Raw genomic sequence first — 17343 nt, 5'->3', positions numbered from 1 at the left:
GCTGCTCCTGCCAGCGCAACCTCCCTCCCGCGCCCGGCCTTTCGCGGTGCTTCGCCCACCTCCAGGCCTTGCCAGACACGGGGGCGGCCAAATCTCTGCAGCAGCGGCCGCGTTACCTGCCGGCACGCTGCGGCTGCCCACGCTGCTCAGCTCCGGGTGGTGCCGGCACCCGTGGCACCCACACGCTCCGGATGCTCCCGCAGCGGGACCCCCGGCTGTGCCGCCCCCGGCAGCACCGACCAGGGCACTGCCCCACATCCCGAGGCACCAATAATGAAATAACGTCCCCAGACAGCCCCGTTTTGTTCATAAAAAAGCGCTGGTGCTGTGCTGAGAGCAGCCCATCAGTGCTGATAGCTGGAATATTTCGGGAAGCACGTGGGCAGCCGTGGGTGGGGAGGGACAAATATTTTTCAAACAGAAAGCACTTGACTCTTGAACTCAGCTCCTGGGCCCACCCACTCAAATCTGTGTTAGGCAGAGGGAGATTGTATGGGGTAGTATTTTTATTTTCTTGACGGAAGGCAAAAAGCAGCCGGAGCCGAGCGTTAATCACAGCTTTTCACTGAGCTGGCGCAGCTTCTGCAGCCCCCCCCGGCTCATGGGGGGTCTCCTCCAGGTTGCCTGGGTTTTGTTGGGTATATCAGAAAGGCACCAACGCTCGTCTTCCCTTTCTGAAGTCACTCCAGAGGGAGCCACGCCGCTCAGAAGAGCTGCCTGGGCTGGAGCAGGCCCTGCACGTGCGGATTAGCGGGGCTCCGCTGGGCTGTGGGGCAGGGAACTGTGGCGCTCACTGCAGCAGCTGGCTGCCTTCTTAAAGCTTTGAAACGCATCTGTGCTGCTTTTTCTCCCTTTTCTGCCTTCTTACTTACCCAGTTTTGCATTTTCAAACTTGGGAGCGCACAGAGCTGGTTAGAAAACGCGGGTGGGATCGTAGCACAGCCATACGGAAAAGGAGAGCTGTCTGCCTCACGGGGACGGACGTGTACCTGGGCTCTAAAAAGCTGATGTCCAACAGTCCTGTATTCCGTGTAACTTCAGGGACAGCCAAAAAATTCACCTTTCTGCACCATTTGCGAATCAGAAAATAAACCTCGTGGAAGGTAACCGGGCACCAACCCCGCCGGCGAGGCAGAGGTGGCCCACATTACCCCGATTTACTTCGCATCCCAGCAATACCCAGTCGGGAGCTCCTCCTCTTCCTGCTCTTCCCAAATTTTATAGGGAACGTGGCTGAACTTGGGACTGATGAGGAGCGACGCAGCAATACTTCTTGGAAGAGATGCACAGATGTCTTGGCGAACGTTGCCGGTCCTCCAGGCGACACCAGCTTCCCAGCTCCGCGAGCACGCAGGCACCAGCGTTATCTGCAGGCTCGGGCCGTTAATCTCAATCTCATTAGGCAAGGAAAAAGGTTGTGCTTTTCCTCCGAGGCCAGGAGCACGGATCACAAGTTTTGTCAGATGTCGATACGGCTGGTGACCGCTTTTAATTACAAGGAAGCCGGGAGAGGAAGGTGCCCACCAAGCAGCTTGCTCAGGTCCCCTCCTTCTCCGGGAAAGCAGCAGCAGGCAGAAAAGGTCCTGAACCGTTCCCATTTCTCATCTGCAAAGCCATTTGGTGTCTGTACACTTTTCACCACGGCCCTGCTTCCAGGAAAGGGTAGGGCACTGCGCTCAGATGAGCATCACAAAATGCCTCCTGCCTCCCAGGTGCTGACGGAGCAGAATTAGAGCCCGGCGGGGGGAGCGTGCGTCAGCATCCTACACTCATTATTCTGCAATTTAGGGCTTCAACAATCACTAAGCCGGACAGCGTTTCCAAGTCTGTTATTCAATTGTCATTTTCCAAACAAAGTTCACTTTGCCTTTCCACCGCTATATAGTTAAACACATTTTTAAAATGGAAGACTTGAAGCTGAAGTGGTTCTAATAATTTCCTCGGGTCAGCTAAGCACACATGTTTGCACAGTGATATTATGTCTCTATTCTGGATGATGGCTCTTTTTTTTTTTCATTGCTATTTTTGGAAATCTTGAAAACCTCCCTATGGCTGGTAAAAAAATACATAAATTCCCTGTTCAGTTCTGACTGAAACTGAGCTTTGCAGCCCACCCGGGGCTCAAACCCTCTTCTCTGCACACCGCAGGACGCAGCCAGACGGCCCAAATACCACGATGGAGGTGGGGGTGGCACGCGGGGACCAGCCGCCAAGCAAACTGCAGCACCGTGTCCCATCTTCCTGCAGAAGAAACCCCACAAAATTTGTAGTAATCCCACAAAATTTGTTTGCTTGAATTCTGGGAGACTAGTTAGTTTTAACCACATATTAAACCAGTCCCCAGGACAGACTGGGTAATGAGACTGAGCTAATCTTTATGTATTAGAGCGAGCGGATGGAAAAGGTCATTTAATGTTTAAAAAAGGTTGGTTTTAAAACTTCATGTCTTGGGATGCAGTGGCAAAGCTCATCTAATAGTGGCATCATTAAGTATGAACGAAAATCTTTATATAAATTCCCTTTCATCTATTCCTGTCTATTAAAAATGGGAAGCTGCATCAAGTAAATCTTTAATCCTGAAAACTTACAGCAAAGTCTTTGAACTTTGTTGGCCTCAAAAATCACTTCTCTCTTCCCCGTCATAATAAATGTCTCCAATCTCGACTGCCTTCACCACGAATTATGGGGAAAATATTTCAGAAGGAGCCGAGAGCACCGGGGCTGGCGATGCTCAGTTCGGGCTGCAGGGGATTTCACGGGGGCTGAGACTCAATTACAAGTGGAGCCAGCGAGGACCGGAGGTGCTGAGCTTTTCTCGGGAGGAGCTGGCTGGCAACATCTTTTCCCAGGGGATATTCCCATCGTGATGGATAAAACTCCTTGTTAGAGTAATAATTCTTATTTTAGTCAATACACCCAGGTTTTCCTTACATCTAAGGCAAAGCCCACAAATCCCAGAGGCTAGAGGCCAGGAGAGCTTATTGCTTTGGATGTGCACTGGAAACAGTTGCCTTACAGTCACTCAGGAGTCAAGCAGCAAGGGACTTCTTAATTTGAAGTTTCCATTGAGCCCGAATTTCAAATTAAACGCTCCGAGTTGGTGATTCAATAGCCAGAACCAGAAGAGAGGCACCGCTGGTAGCCAGAGACACGCAAGGTGGCACGATGGGACCTCTGGGAACCGCAGGATCCACCCCTCGCCTCTCCTACATCCATCACTCTCACCTCCGGGATCTCCCAGCCCTCGGGGGCACAGGGACACGAGAGCTTTGTCCGGACGGATTTTAGACAGTCCCCAGATGTGACCTCCTTAAATTCAAGAAGCCCTGACCCGCGACACGGGCACACGTGGCTGCCCTGACGTGCCCCGGGGAGCTGACATTTGGCTGCGGTATTTTCACTCCCCTTAAGCAGAGCGCAGCCACAGCAGTACGAGAGGCAGGTGCTCCAACTCTGCTTTTCTCCTCTTGCCCTGAAGAATCTCCTCCAGGAGAAGGACGGGCATTCATTGCCCTGGACATCTCAGTCCCACTCCTTTTGGCCAAAAAGCTGTCGGGGGACAGGCGGTGCTGTCAGAATGTGTGGTTCCAGACAGCTGAGACACAGCAACTCATCCTATTAAACGCACCAGCCGGTTCACAGACACCCAAATTCAGTCCTTTCCACCCTCAGCTGGGTTTCAAGCAGCACTAAAAAAAGCAGAAAGCCTTTATTTTTCTGTTCCCCTCAGCCACGTGGCTCCCCAGGGTGCCAGCCGCCGGGCTCAGGGCACGCACACGCTGACAAGCCCAGCATGATTCAAGTCTTACCGCGTATCACTGCTTAATTCATGGCCCGAGCAACATCTAATGAAGCAGCATTTTTATAATAATAACAGGGAACAGATGCTACGGGGAGGTTTGTACACTGCTACGACAAGCAGCGTGCAGCTGACCTTCCCCCGTTAACTTTATTAAGCGTTGTTGAATTTCCTCAGAGGCTCTCCATGCCGCCGAGACGTAACACCAAGCTCAGAAACACAAATGTGCACAAACACATCTCCATTCTGGTGGCTTGGAGACAGAGGTTTAGCAATGGCCTGGCTGAGCAGACACGGGATTTCACCGTCCATAGCTGTCCCTCTGAGTTAGGAAGATGTAAAGCCCCCCACGCTATTTCTCCGGTCTCTCCTCTGACAGGTTGAGATCCCACCTCCGACCTCTTCCGATTCATACTGTAAGCACAGTCCTCACACCCGCTGTGCTCCCGCGATGAATGGCCAAGAATTGTCACCTCCTCTCAACCAGATCTCGACACTTAGAAGAGCCAACGCCTCTCTCAGGAGCCGATCCTGGAACCGAGACACAGCAGAAAGCCGTAACACCCTTCAAAGCTCACGTGTCCTGCTGGGACTCACCAGCCCCAGGAGATGCCCTGGGCCATGAGGAATTGCCCCCACAGCTCCAAGCCTTCCCTTCTCTTCTTCCTCTTCCTGCCCATCCACCTGCTGCTCCCCGACCCCTTTTGCCACCACCACCACCCCAAACCCACCTGCGCCCGCTCCTGACCTCATTAACACCAAATTAACTCAACCAACAAGAGGCTCCGGGCTCATTTGGGGGGACAACAGGCTGAAGACGGGTGCAGGACCGCCTTGTTTTGCAGGCTTCCCCTCCGCTGCATACAGCATCAGCCCTTCAGGCTGTCAATACAGCAAACGATAGGGAATTTGCAGACTTCCTCATTACAGGGCTGCCAAGTATAGCTCCAGCGGAGAAACAGGTGGGATTGTGTTGCCATTACAATCTCTGAAGTGCTGCTTAAAATTAAAATAAAAAGTTGTCAATATGCTATCACTCGGAGAGGAAAGAAGATCTCATCGAGGAAAAAGAAAATCTAAAAACATAAACTCGCTCCTTCACAGACAAAGAGACTGGATAATGTTTGTCTGATCAGCGCAGCGCAGGGCTATTTATTGCTCTTGGCCAGCATTTGAAATCTGCATTTAAATGGAGCTTCCCTCTCCTTCCTGCTATCCAAAGAGAGCGAATTCAGGAGAGACGGGGAAGGGGAGACGTGATAAAAACAGCTCAGGGCTTTAGTTTCTGCTGCTTGAAATGCAGCCTCCCTTTTCTCTTCTTTAATAATTGCTTTGTGTACATAAAAGCAGAACGGCGGTCTCTGGGAGGGGGAGTTTCCAGGGAGCCAGGCAATGCTGCTTCACTCCTCTGCCCTCCTCAAGCTCTCTCTGCAGAGCTGGGAACCCCACGGCCACGTTGGTTTGGGCAGGTAAAAGCTCTGCCGAGTCCTCTGGCAAGGAAAAAGCATCTGTAAGACAGGTCTCATCTCATCCTCTCGCTCCTTTGCTCATCTGCAAGGAGGAAAACCCACTCAGGAGACAAGGTCCTGCTCTTCCCACAACGACCGCCTGCTTTTTTCTGGATACTAAGCTTGCCAGGAGGCAGCCAGTGAAGCACCTGAGCTTGGAGACAGGAGCAGAGGTGCGCAAAGGGATGAGAAAGGGATCTGACATGGAAATGCCACGTCCAGACCTGGATTTCTCCTCTCGTGCAGAAGCAGGACAGCAAACCCAGCTCCTCCAAAGCCAGCCAGCAAACTGCTGGGGGTTTCCACTGCCCCAGACCGCAGTTACTGATAAATCCTGAGCTGCAAATTCAAACAACGCCTTTGCAACCAGATACGTCACATTTAATCCCTTGAGAAACCCCTCAAGGGACTTCCCAAAAATGAGGAGAAAAAGCAGTGAGAAGGAGAGATCGCTGCTTGAACCTCCCTGAGGTGCCGGGTCAGGCTGAGGCAGGGAATACCGGTCAGGACACTGGAAGAAAGGGGTGCTGGAGGCCTCAGGGGGACAGGCTGGGGGAAGGAACAAGAAGGGCTGTCCGCCTTGTGTGAGTAGAAAAGAGAAGGAGGGGAAGGTCTAATGCTAAAAACAGAGCGACGGGAAGGCGCGGTGGGACACCACTCTCTGCAGGCATCCCAAGAGCCCAGGCACAGAAATTGCACATGGAAGCAAACAAGGGCCCAAAATCTCCCAGCAAGAGCCAGGCAACTCCATCCCTGAGACCATCACAGCCTGGGTGCACGTGGTGGCGTGGCGCCTTGCTGCTTCCCCTGCCACCCTGCTCACGGCAGGAGGTGTTCGTAACGGGGCTCTCCATTTCCCAAATATCTGTCAAACCGGACTACAATTTGCCACAGAACTGCAGCTCCTGGCTGGACACTTACCCGTATCCACACGCAGTCAGAATTAGTGCCTAAGTCTTGTTTTCTTAGGAAAGCAGCCTAAATCCACTGAAGTTGTGAACATGGTTTTCCTGCCTGTCTCTTGCTTCAGTAGCATCAAGCTGAGTTGAGTTTCATGAGGAAGATTTTCTGCCCGTTTTCTAGGTCCCAGGTGACCAGCAGCAGCTGTGATTTTTTAGGAAGAGAGCAGTGGGAAGACCTGGTGGGGCCAGCAAATTTGGCGAGCCCAGTGAAGAAGCAAGATCTTAATTAAGTCAGGAGAGAGCATAAATACAAGAAAAATAACCACACAACCCCCAAGTGCCACTGCCAGGCAAACAAAAAAGAATAACGAAGGAAGAAACAATGCAGAAAATTCTAAGCTTAAAAAAAAAAAAGAATGCCAACAAACAAATGGGGAAAGTCCACCAGGATTTATAGCTATAATCAGAGATCGGAGAGGTGGCAATGCACAACGCAGCCGTGGGGCTCTGGAGGCTGGGAAGCGGCTGCAGAGCCCCAGACGATGCAGCACGCTTTCCCGGTCACATACACACAATAAAGCATGTTCTGTACCTACAAGACAGATCGTCACAACAGCCCGGGGCTCTGTCCCCAGAGGTGGCCGTATTTCAGTGGCAGCCACGCGGCTCTCTGCAGCGCACTGGGATTTACGGATTGACAACGACGCAACGAGAGCAACGCTGCCCAAACGGCCACTTTGCTCCTCTTGCAGGTGGAGCCATTTCTTGAATCTCCAGCACGCGACAGGATGAGAGGAATTTAGGGCCAGTGGAGTTTCATTTATGTAAGAGGGGTTTGGAAAAGGCCTTTTGCGACCATTTTTCCCTTAACCCTTCCTGGTGTCTTTGCGTTTAAGAGTGAATTTGCTCTTCTTTCTGCATCTCCCTCCTTTCAAGGATGCTAGCTAAGGTTTTGGCACTGCTTGCTGATTTTTCCTGGGTTGGCAAACACGAGCGCACTGCAGAGGAGGCACAGCTCAGACCAAGCGATGGAATAGAGAAGTACCAGGCCCCACTTCCAGGCTCCCCCCAGCCAGCTGATTAATCGCATACGCACAGACAGCAAATAGCCTTGGATGTATCCCCAAAGTCAAGGTGAGAAGAGGAAAAAAAAATGCACTAAGAGATCTGGGGTTCTGCTCTCACCGGTAAGGAGAGCTTACAGATATTTTGCACCATTTCTGCTCTTGTTACAAATCATTAGCCCTTGCTATTATTACAAATCTCTAACAGATATACCCAAGGACAAGGACCTGCCATGCTGGATGCAGATCCCAAATATGACAGTGCCTTTAGAGACGGGAGACAGACAAATGATAGGTGGAATGGCTTTCAGTCGCTTGTGATGGATGAAGAACAGAGGCGCGATGAGATGAAGTGTCTCCCCAAGGTTTTGTATGAACACATGGCAAATAATCAGAGGTAAAATGCCAAAAGACTTCAGAAACCCTTCTCTAGCACCTCAGCCTTTTTATGTGGTGCCACAGAAACCTGACGTTTCTGCTTCAACCCCCAGGCATCCGGGTGCATCGCAAAAGCCAAGTGAGAGTGGTTAGCTGAGCTTCGGGGAGCCTGGAAGCTCCAGGAGAGGCAGCACATCAAAAGAAACACGCCTGAAGATAAATAAAGACCAGGGTCGGTGTTACTTGGCTGGGCATGGATGGAAGGCTCAAACTACACGTGGAGCCTTTACCAGCAGCTGAGAGGGTCGGGACCCACAGAGGACAATTCAGGGCCCCTAAACCAGGTCGCAATTTGGCCGTAACAAGCACGAGTTGGCCTTTGGAGTCACTGCTCCGTGCCCCGGCCTCATGGGGAGCTCCACGTCCTACCTGCCGGCACCTCCTTGTCCCCACACCGCCCAGCTGTCGGTGCACAGAGCTGCAAGAGAAGAGCGTGGCCCGGGAGGAGGAGGTGGCTGCAGAGAAGCTGAGTAGAAGATGGGCAAGGGTGGGAAAAGGTGACATTGGAAACCTCACCCCAACTGCAGAGAGCCCAGATGTATTAAGCGACACGGAAGAGCTTGATCCAATTACCAAACAATGACACCCGAGCCCTTCAGGATTGTTTTCCTCTCTTTGTTTTACTGTCAGAAAAAACAACTTTTCCTGCTGAGTCACACTGAAATGAGATGCTAAAGAGCTGCCACACCAGATGTGGAAGCCCTTCAGATCCAATTTCCATCAATCTACACAGCCTCTATTTATTTATTTTTTGCCACTCAGCCCTCAGCGATTTAATAGGTTACTTTAATGTCTTCCTGCCTTTCCTCCCTGGCGTGCTCTGCTCACGGCATTTTTTTCCCCTGACTTTCAGCTTCTGGGTGGGAGAACAAGACAGGAATTCTCTTTGCCCTGGATTATGACATGGTTTTCCCCCGCTTTGCATCCCTTGTACTAGGGAAATGCTAGCTCACCTACACCCAGCTTGTATACCTGATTGATACGACAATGATGATGTGTTGATGGAAAACGGCTTTTTCTTTCTTTGCTTGTGTACAGTGGCTCCTGTCCAACCCCCAAGCAGTGCCTGTGCCCACTTCCGTAACGCTGAATCCACGCTGCAGCTGAATGCACGACTGCAGGGCAGCAGTGCTCAATAGCAAGTGATCTCTTCTCAGAGCAGAAAAGGCACAGTGCCACCACCGAGGTTTCCAGAAGCCCATCTTTCGCCTTTAGCACGGAGCCTTCTGACACCTGCAAACTGTACCGTCTCTAACACAACTTCCTTGAATATTTCTCCTCGGGGTACCTCCACGAAGCAAAGAAACACCACCGTGCCCCTTCGGAAGAGGTCGAGAAACGCGTGGATACGCAGGGAAGCTGAAATGAATTGAGATCTGCAGGTAACGCGCATCAGTTACAGTACATTACATTCTCATGTGGGTGCTCTCATTTGGAAAAAAAAAGCAGCTCCGCTTTGTTGCTAGATTACTTTTCAAGACAAGGAACCTACAGAGACCTAAGGGTTTCTCGTGCCTGAAGTGATGCGCAATAACATCCCTGCTGGAGGCAATTTGTCTTCGCATCCTCTGGAGAGCGTGCCTGTGCGGGGTGACAAAGACTGCCTGGAGAATCATTGGCACAACAGAAAATAACCACAATCTCCTCAAACATTACTCAAACTTTTCCCAAAGTATCTCTAGGTTTCTAGTACCACGTTTCTGTAGGAAAAGAAGCACTTTTAGGCAAATGGATTTTGCTTTCAGCTTGGGAGCTCATTACGGATTCCCCTGCATCTGTGCAATGTGGAAGAGAAAAGTTTGAAATATGTAAAACTGGAAAGGGTGGAAAGAAAGAAAATAAAAAGCAAAGATAAATAAAAAGCTCAGCTGCACGGACTAAATCAAACCAGACACAAAAGTTCTTAGTGAACGTGATGGAGGAAACCCATAGGAACAGTCCCGCAGACTCCAGCAGCTCAGGTACGAGGTGGTGGAAGCAGCACCGCGCTCACGCAGGAGCAGAGAGGAGTTGGCGCCAACACCGGGTCACAAATGAGACGCACCAGCACCAACCACACTTGTCTTGTAAAGCAGGGGTTGAGCAGAGTGAATTACATCCCCTGGAGTTTACTATGATGCTTCTTTGAGAGGATGCTGGATTAGTTACATTAATGCAGCACGGAACTGGATCGGGTTCGCAGTGATAAGCTTAATTAAACAACAGAGTTATCCATAGGCTGTGGTTTATGGTAGAAATACGCAACGCTTATGTTGATTAATTAAATAAAGTCATGGTTCAGACCATTAAATCCTCCTACGTCCAACCACCTTAATGAGGAGCTGAATCTAGCCAGACATCTCGATACTGTCAAGGCTGGACACGAACCGGGGTGGGGGGCTCCCACCGTGGGCAGCCGGGACTTCGCTGCTGGGGGCTGTGCTTGGTGCTGTCACCGGGACAGTTAGGGTTGCTAGCCGCAGGTGGCACCGTGTTCCCCCTGGATCTCAAAATCTGTAAAAGGCACCTTAATGCAACGCTGAGAACATCTCTGAGACAGCGAGCTGCGTGCACTGCCCTCGCTGATCCGATTTGTTCTCATTATCCCAGCCAGCAGAACTCGCCTGGAGAAACAGCGCTGCCTTGTCATCCTCTGCCCACGCTGGAGGCGTCCAGGGCTTCCTCCAGGACAGCAAACCCCTGCCACACACCCAACACCCAGGCCTCCCATCCCCATCAACCCCTCCTCGCCATCCCTCTTTCCACCCACATCACAGCCCAGCCCCACGCTCCAGCTGACAAGGAGCACACAGAGTTAACGGGAAAAGCCCTGGTCCTAGTGAAATCCAGGGCAAAACACTTCCCTCCGTGAGACTCGATAGGAAACAGGGCCGACCCTTTCCTTCCCCCTTTTGCAACTTCCTACTGTTTCCTCCCCGAGCCTGGGAGGTTTTCACACCCCGAGTGCTTCGGGGAGCGACCGAGAGCAAAAAGCCAGCCTGGGGGCTGGGGTTTGCTATGCTCACCTCTCACAGCCCCTCCCAAACCCCATGGCCATTAAAAACCAGAGCTGGTCTAATTACCATCAGATTTTGACCGCATGGAGAACATTATTACCATCCTTTCCTGCTTCCCTCGGCCTGCCCTCATGAATCGTTCGTGAATCCACCCCGATGCCTGCGAAGGGCCGGGCTCACGCCCTCTCGTGCCACCGAGGGACGTGACAACGCAGGGGCTGAATTTCGCTGGCGCCAGGAACTCGCCGCGTGCCCACAGCCCCGCCGCAGCCACCTACTGCCCAAGCGGATTGCAGGCGGAGGGAAGGGGCCGCTCTCGGGGAGTACAAGCTCGTGCCACCTGCGTGCCTCCGGCTCCTTACGGGATGTGAATCAAGGGTGCTGCGATGGGACGTCTGGCACTGACTCCAGGGGGGAGCCGAGACGCGGCCCTAAGTCACCACCGAGCCCATCAAGCGGTCCCGGCAAATTCTGCAAAGGATGATTATCAGCCCCGTCAGCTCTCCCAGGCTTTTCCCTTTTTCTTAACACAATCTTACCAGATTGGGAACTGGCTAATAGCAATAATAATAAAATAAACCTCGTTTACAGTCAGTCACAGGATTGGAGCTGTTCCCTCCATCTATTCACTATCCCAGAAATTGCCTTTTAAATGGATAACAATGATTGTGAGGGTCCAGTTATTACCTTGAAACCTCACATTTTGATCCATCCAATGTTGTTCTCTTATATAAATAACAGTTATTACAGTAAAGTGATTTTTCCCCTCTGTACTTCCAAAGAGTTCCTGCAGGAGATGGCAAAGAAAATGGGTTCCATTAATACCTCACTTAGGCCCTGTTGCTTTCATACTTTAACTCCCGTCATTAATCTTCTAATGTGTCTTTAAACAAATGTCATTTATTCCACAACTCTCTGGCAGCTATTCTTCCCTCTTTTCTCCCATCCCTTTCCCCCAGTATCCTCCGCCGTGCAGTGGGAGCTCTTCCTCCCCTGACTCATCAGTGGGTGGTGCGCTCCTGCCAGGCAGGGAGAAGCATTTCGGCTCTTTTTCAGGCAGTTTGCTGGTAATTACAAGAAAAAATATGAGAGCCCACGATCGGGAAATACACATCTGAAGGAGCCGTGATGGGAGGATTTCTGTCCTCTCCGGAGCCGTGCGGTAAAGATCGCAGGATGACTTTGCTAAGAGGTTACTCTGCAATAATCCGAGGGTGCCAGTCACCTCTGCGGCGCTGGGTCCTTGTGCAGGCTCTTAGCGCCGGGAAACGCTGCCTCTGGCACGCAGCATCCTCTTTTGAGCATGCTACAAATGCAATTGCCAGATGCCACTTTCAGCTGATTCGATGCCGATAAACAAGGCTGTTCATTTCATTACACAGTCACAGGTCAACTGAGCGCGCACCTACCAGCCGCTTGCACAGGGCGCTGTGAAACAGCCTCCGCCCTGCCCACAGCACTCGAGGCACGAAGCCCTGCACCGCTTCCCAGCGGGGAGGGGAGAAGTGCTGTCAGCCCCATTTCGGGGGGAGCAGAGGCAGAAAACGGCTGCAGCCCCATTCGGCAGTGGCATTTACACAGCAATCCTGCCCCAAGGGGGTGAAATCCCTATGTCAAAGACCTAATTTCTGCAGGGGGTTCATTAAAATTGGGCTCATGCAATTTTAAAGCCCCAAGGGTGTAAGGGACCTGCCTGTCATCTGGGAGAGGGAACTGAACGTGCATCTTCCCCATCCCAAGACCTGCATCCCTGGAGCAGCCCTGCCCTGGGGCACAGCGCTGTGTCCCACGTGCAGCAGCCACTGGCTAATTACGCACTGACCAGGAGGTGCATGGGCACAAATCCAGGAGACCATGCTACGTCCTGCTTACAAGCTCTGTATGTGAAGACGCGGCACTCACAAAGCCACCTCTACTTCCCCATCACCATTTGCAAGGAGTATTTGGCGACTCAGTGCCCCCTTACATTGTGTGGGCTCCCCAGCTGCAACACTACAGTGCAGGATCCCTCACCAAAAAAAAATGTTATAATTGGGTTAACAGCAAGACCAAGCCGTGATGCCAACCTCAAAAGAAAACAACCTTTATAGGCTACCCACCTTCGAGATGGGAATTTTCCCCTGCAGCCATCAACCCTGGCACCAGAAATAGCAAAGCTTAATGTCTTGAGTTGCCTTCAGTAACTTCTGGACGTTTGGACATTTGTTTTCTCTTCCTCCTAAGAGTTATGACATTCCTTCTACCCTTTCTCAGCCACAGCCTCGTCTTCATTAGCATCTGTCAAGTCCAATTAACACGTGCACCAGCACCAGGGAAGATGATTTCTGAAGCCTCCTGCGCGAGGCAGTTGGCAGGAGCCTCCCCCCTGGAGAAACACGAGCAAGCCCCAGCAGGGGCAGGTTGCCAACCCAGCAGGTTGCCAGCCCTCTCCAAACCACCTTCCCCAGGGAGCCTTGCAGCATCCTTCCGTGGTGACGGAGGACATTTTGCATGCCGGGGAACGTCTGACTGCTTTCTGACCCTACAAGCCCGTGATGCCTGAGATATATCGATTAGGTACCTACTGGTCTTTTCAGCAGCCTGCGGGGTTATGAGGTGTGGGAGCAGCGGGGCGTCCCGCAGTGCTTGGTAGCTTCAATCTGGATTAACCCCCGCGTGGAGAGGTCAACAAGGCATCTGTGTGCTGCTGTAACCCTTCGGATAGGGCTTAATGGGAGTGAGTTGTGCAGAGGGCTGATGCTCAGCTCCTGTGAAGCACCGTGGATGGTCGTTATTTTCCATTTAAGCAGTCGTCCTGGTTCTGATCAGCTGCTGCCTACAAACCCCTGCTGTACCCGCCTTCTCTTCCCAAGGACAGCTGATGCTGCAGTGCCTACTTACAACCCTCGTGGACCTGCTTGCACCAAGCATCACCAGCAAGACGTGCCCCATCCTCCAGTTCCTACTTGGCACTTCTAAGATTTCAGGCCAAGTTTCGCTGTTTGCAGGTGCCTCCTCTGAGCTGCCTTGCTCCCTCCAAACTCAGCACGCCTCTCCCAAAAAAATGCCTGGCCTGGTTTCTTGTGTTGCCGATTAAGCAGTTAATGAGGAGCCTGGATAGAGCAAAATGGACAGGAAATAGAGGCCATATGCCACTACAGCTCTCCTACTTTAAACAGGAGAAAACACAGGGAAAACAAAAAAAACAAACAAACATTTCTCTCAAGACGAGTGGCAGAAAGTGACAGGGGAAGAGGTGAAGTGCTAAAGACCCCACTCACCCTGGGGAACGCTCATCACGTCTTACACCACTGCACATCCTTAACCCCATGAAGCATGTTAACGACCAGCGCGTTAACATCACCGGTGCTAAGCAATAACCCGCGCTCCTCTGGGAACAGTTTCCAGTACAACTGGGCCCGACTATGTCACTTATGCATCAGGTCTCTTTTTTTGCTATTTCTTTAGATGGATAGCTTTGCCACAAGGTTGTTTCCTCTTTGTTTTATTCATCTATTTTTTACTAGAAGAAGGTCACATAAAGAATAAAAACAAAGAGACAGACCCAAGTAATCTTTTGTTGGCATGAAAACCCCTGACAATGTCTTTTAGGCCCAAACTGGTTTGTTTCAGACCATGAAAGACATCGAAATTTCTCATGGAAACAAGCCCAGTAAATAGTTTTTTTCACAGAGAGCTCTCGTTACATCTCCTAAATGCCTGTTCCGTTTTGTGAGTCAGGATTTGTGCAGGGGCTGGTACGTGGCTCCTGATGAGAGCTACGAGATGCTACAGCAGTACAGCAGACGTAAATCACCTGGCCATAACTTTGTTTTGTATATAACCAAAATCTAATACATATGTGTGTGTGTAAATATGAATAAAACATGGAATGATGACTTTAGTTTAAAACCAACCAACCAACAGGCTAACGGGACTCCAGTGCTACCAGGAGCAGCAAAATCCCATCCCTTTGCTTGCAGGAGCTCGGAGGCAGCAGCCCCATCTCCCCTCTCCCCTGTAGCAGGACCTCGAATGTCCCAGACCCAAGGACCCCAAACATCCCTTCCTTCTGCACCCAGCTGGAGATCAAGTGTGTTCACCCCGCCTTTCTCACCCCAGATATTAAAAACCGCCACGTACCTAGCCTAAAAAGGTTGGCAAGACCCACGGCTCGACATTCAGAGCTTCAATTAAATCAATTAGCATCCCCATACACGGCTAATATTGGAGACATAGGAGAGGCTTTACTATCCAAGTAGAAAATCAGCCTGTGTGTCCAGATGGTCACTGGAGGCGCTGTAATTGCCATCCCATCACCGTAACTGCGCGCGTTTGGGCCCGTTTCAAAGGCGCCGGCCCCGTTTGTCTGTTTGGAGGCGAGCCTGTGCCATCTGGGCGAGACGAGGCTCGTCGTCTGCCTGGCATCGGCGGGATAAACACAGCTCCCCCGTTCACTGCCACTTCCTAATATTGACTCCGAAAAGGGAGGAGAGGGACGTGCAAGGACTTTTTTCACGGGAAAGCAGTGGAAGAAGCCTCTCGGCACAGAAGGGTGCCCCGGGGAGGGGCTGGACCAGGCTGCGTGGTGCGAAGGGCACCGAGCCCTCGCTGCGCTCCAGCTGCAGAGGGTGCCACGGGGCTCTCGGGGCGTGATGAGACATGGAGGGAGCCCTGGCCAAAGCCAGAGCCCCAAACCCTCCAATTTTCTGCCCTTCAGCATGAGCCTGCAAGCACAGAGGAGCTAGGTGGGTTTCATCCTCACGTCACCACCGCCTCCGATCTGTTCCTCATGTGCTCTCTCCTTTGGAGGGGTGCAGGGAAGGAAACCCGCCTGCACAAAACGCTGTCTGGGGCAGTGGTTTTTAAAGGCAAGAGGCAGGAAACAGACACCGAGCTCTGTGCTCCGTGTCTGCATCGCTCTTCCCTAGCTATGCAAGGCGATGCAGCACCTGAAAAGGCAGCAAGCAAACCAGCGCCCCTAGGGCAGCCAAATTAGCTAGCTGTGCTTCCTGCGCTACAAAGGTGCTTAAAAAAAATGACTGAGGTCCGGCCCCAACCATAAAGTGAGCAGAACGTGCACAGGACGGGCTCAGCCATAACTTTTGAAAGCACATCAGCTCCCTACCTCGCATCGTAACGACAGGAAGGGGATGCTCAGAGCCAGCGAAGCCTCTAACTACCTTTAAAAACCTCCTATTAGTTTCCTTATGTCATCTCCCTGTCTGAATGAGCAGGAGGATAATCCTTCTGTTCTCGCACACTCAGTCAAGTCCAACCTGTCAGCGGCAGCACTCGTTATGCACCTACGTATTAAACACACACGGTTCCTCGCTTACTGCAAGGCAGCTATTAAAACAAAGGAAGCAACAACACCAAACACTTTCGCCCGTGCGAGAATAAAACATATTATAAAGGAGCTCATTATTGGAAAGAAGATGGGAAAAGTCTGACACGATGAGAAGCCCGGCGTAATTCTGCTAAGAGCAAAACAGGTTACAGAAGCGAGCCTGGGAAAATGGAAGCATCATTCTCTCCTGACATGACTCTGCTTCAATTAAGTTTTCTGACTGAGGTAACCTGGAGCCAGCACAGTGAGGTAACAGATGGAAGGGCTGCCCGGGAGGGAAAGTGCAGGGCTTTCCTGTCTGGAGTTACATGAAGCAATTTATTGTTCTTTTTTTTTTTTTCTTTGCTTGCATTTAGCGTTTCTGACGAGGTCAGCAGGGAAGGAGTGGAGAAAGCCGGGATTCAGACTCACATTTCAGACATCAGAGGGGAAACGTTCAAATTGAGAAAGCTGCGAAAGCAACAACTGGAAATTATATGCGTGCCTCTCCTCACCTCCAGCCCTGTTTCTTTACCTTCTTTAGAACGGTTGCATTAACAGAGTTTTCAAGAAAAAACAACACAAAGCTCCTGTACACTTCCCAGCACCGTCAGCTGGTTCGCACCAACAAAGCGACGCTCCCAGGACTGCCCAGGCTGTACCGAACCCCAGGGGGTCGGGATGTCTGCGGGCACCCAGGGACGATGGCTCCGAAACAGCCCCCCGGCTGCAGCCAGCAGGTGTTTTGGGTCCTTCCTTGCTTTCCCTTCCTCATCCAGCATCCGCAGCCCGAGGTGCTTTCAGCAGCTGGCCAGAAAGCCGCCGGGTTTCTGCTCTTACAGAGACCTCACCGAGCTCGCTCGGCCCCGTGTAGCCCTCGGGCTACAGCACCGGGCTTTGTTTAGAGCCAATCCTGAAACCACGCCACAACTTCTCCCACCCCTGCTCTTCGCATTTCACATTAAATTAACCAACAGCAAGAGAAAGTTGAATCCCTGCCTTTAAGTTTCTGAGCTCGTTTACTCTTTGGTTTTTCCTTTCCAAAAAAGCTTATTTAACCTGATGTTCTTAATTCTGCGTGCCCGGGGAGACGACGCCAGAGACGTGCACGGCTCTGGCACAGATCTCCCAGAGCCACGGCGCTCTGTCTCTTTTCCCAGTACTTTTCCTGGTGACGATCCCCATCCAGGGCTGGGCAGGCATCCAGCTGAGCCGGCTGACAGGGAAACCCAGGGGACGGAGCGGAGCCTGGATGCAGCCAATGTACAAGCACCTCCAAAAGCATCCCTGGCCTCGGTCAGCCGTCCTTCCTCCTCCTCTCCTGTGCC

The 17343-nt window shown here is 51.7% G+C and overlaps 1 protein-coding gene across 8 annotated transcripts in view; it reads right to left on the bottom strand.

The window, feature by feature from the left end:
* GRIK4 (glutamate ionotropic receptor kainate type subunit 4) overlaps window positions 1-17343 on the bottom strand; it is a 171223-nt gene that overhangs the window by 61566 nt on the left and 92314 nt on the right. Inside the window, exon 3 of one of the 8 annotated variants that reach the window (XM_080567583.1) lies at window positions 873-4330. The exons of 6 other annotated variants lie outside the window; for them this stretch is intronic. The gene's annotated coding sequence lies outside the window, so the exon portion shown is untranslated. Of the gene's footprint in view, window positions 1-872; window positions 4523-17343 lie in introns of those variants that run through there. One more of the 8 variants, XM_080567582.1, reaches the window with a different exon arrangement.

The sequence above is a fragment of the Anser brachyrhynchus genome, assembly GCF_964034855.1.
Source record: "Anser brachyrhynchus genome assembly, chromosome: 25".
Classification (NCBI taxonomy): domain Eukaryota; kingdom Metazoa; phylum Chordata; class Aves; order Anseriformes; family Anatidae; genus Anser; species Anser brachyrhynchus.
Note: the sequence above shows the minus strand (reverse complement) of the source record. Positions and strands in the feature narration are given on the sequence as shown.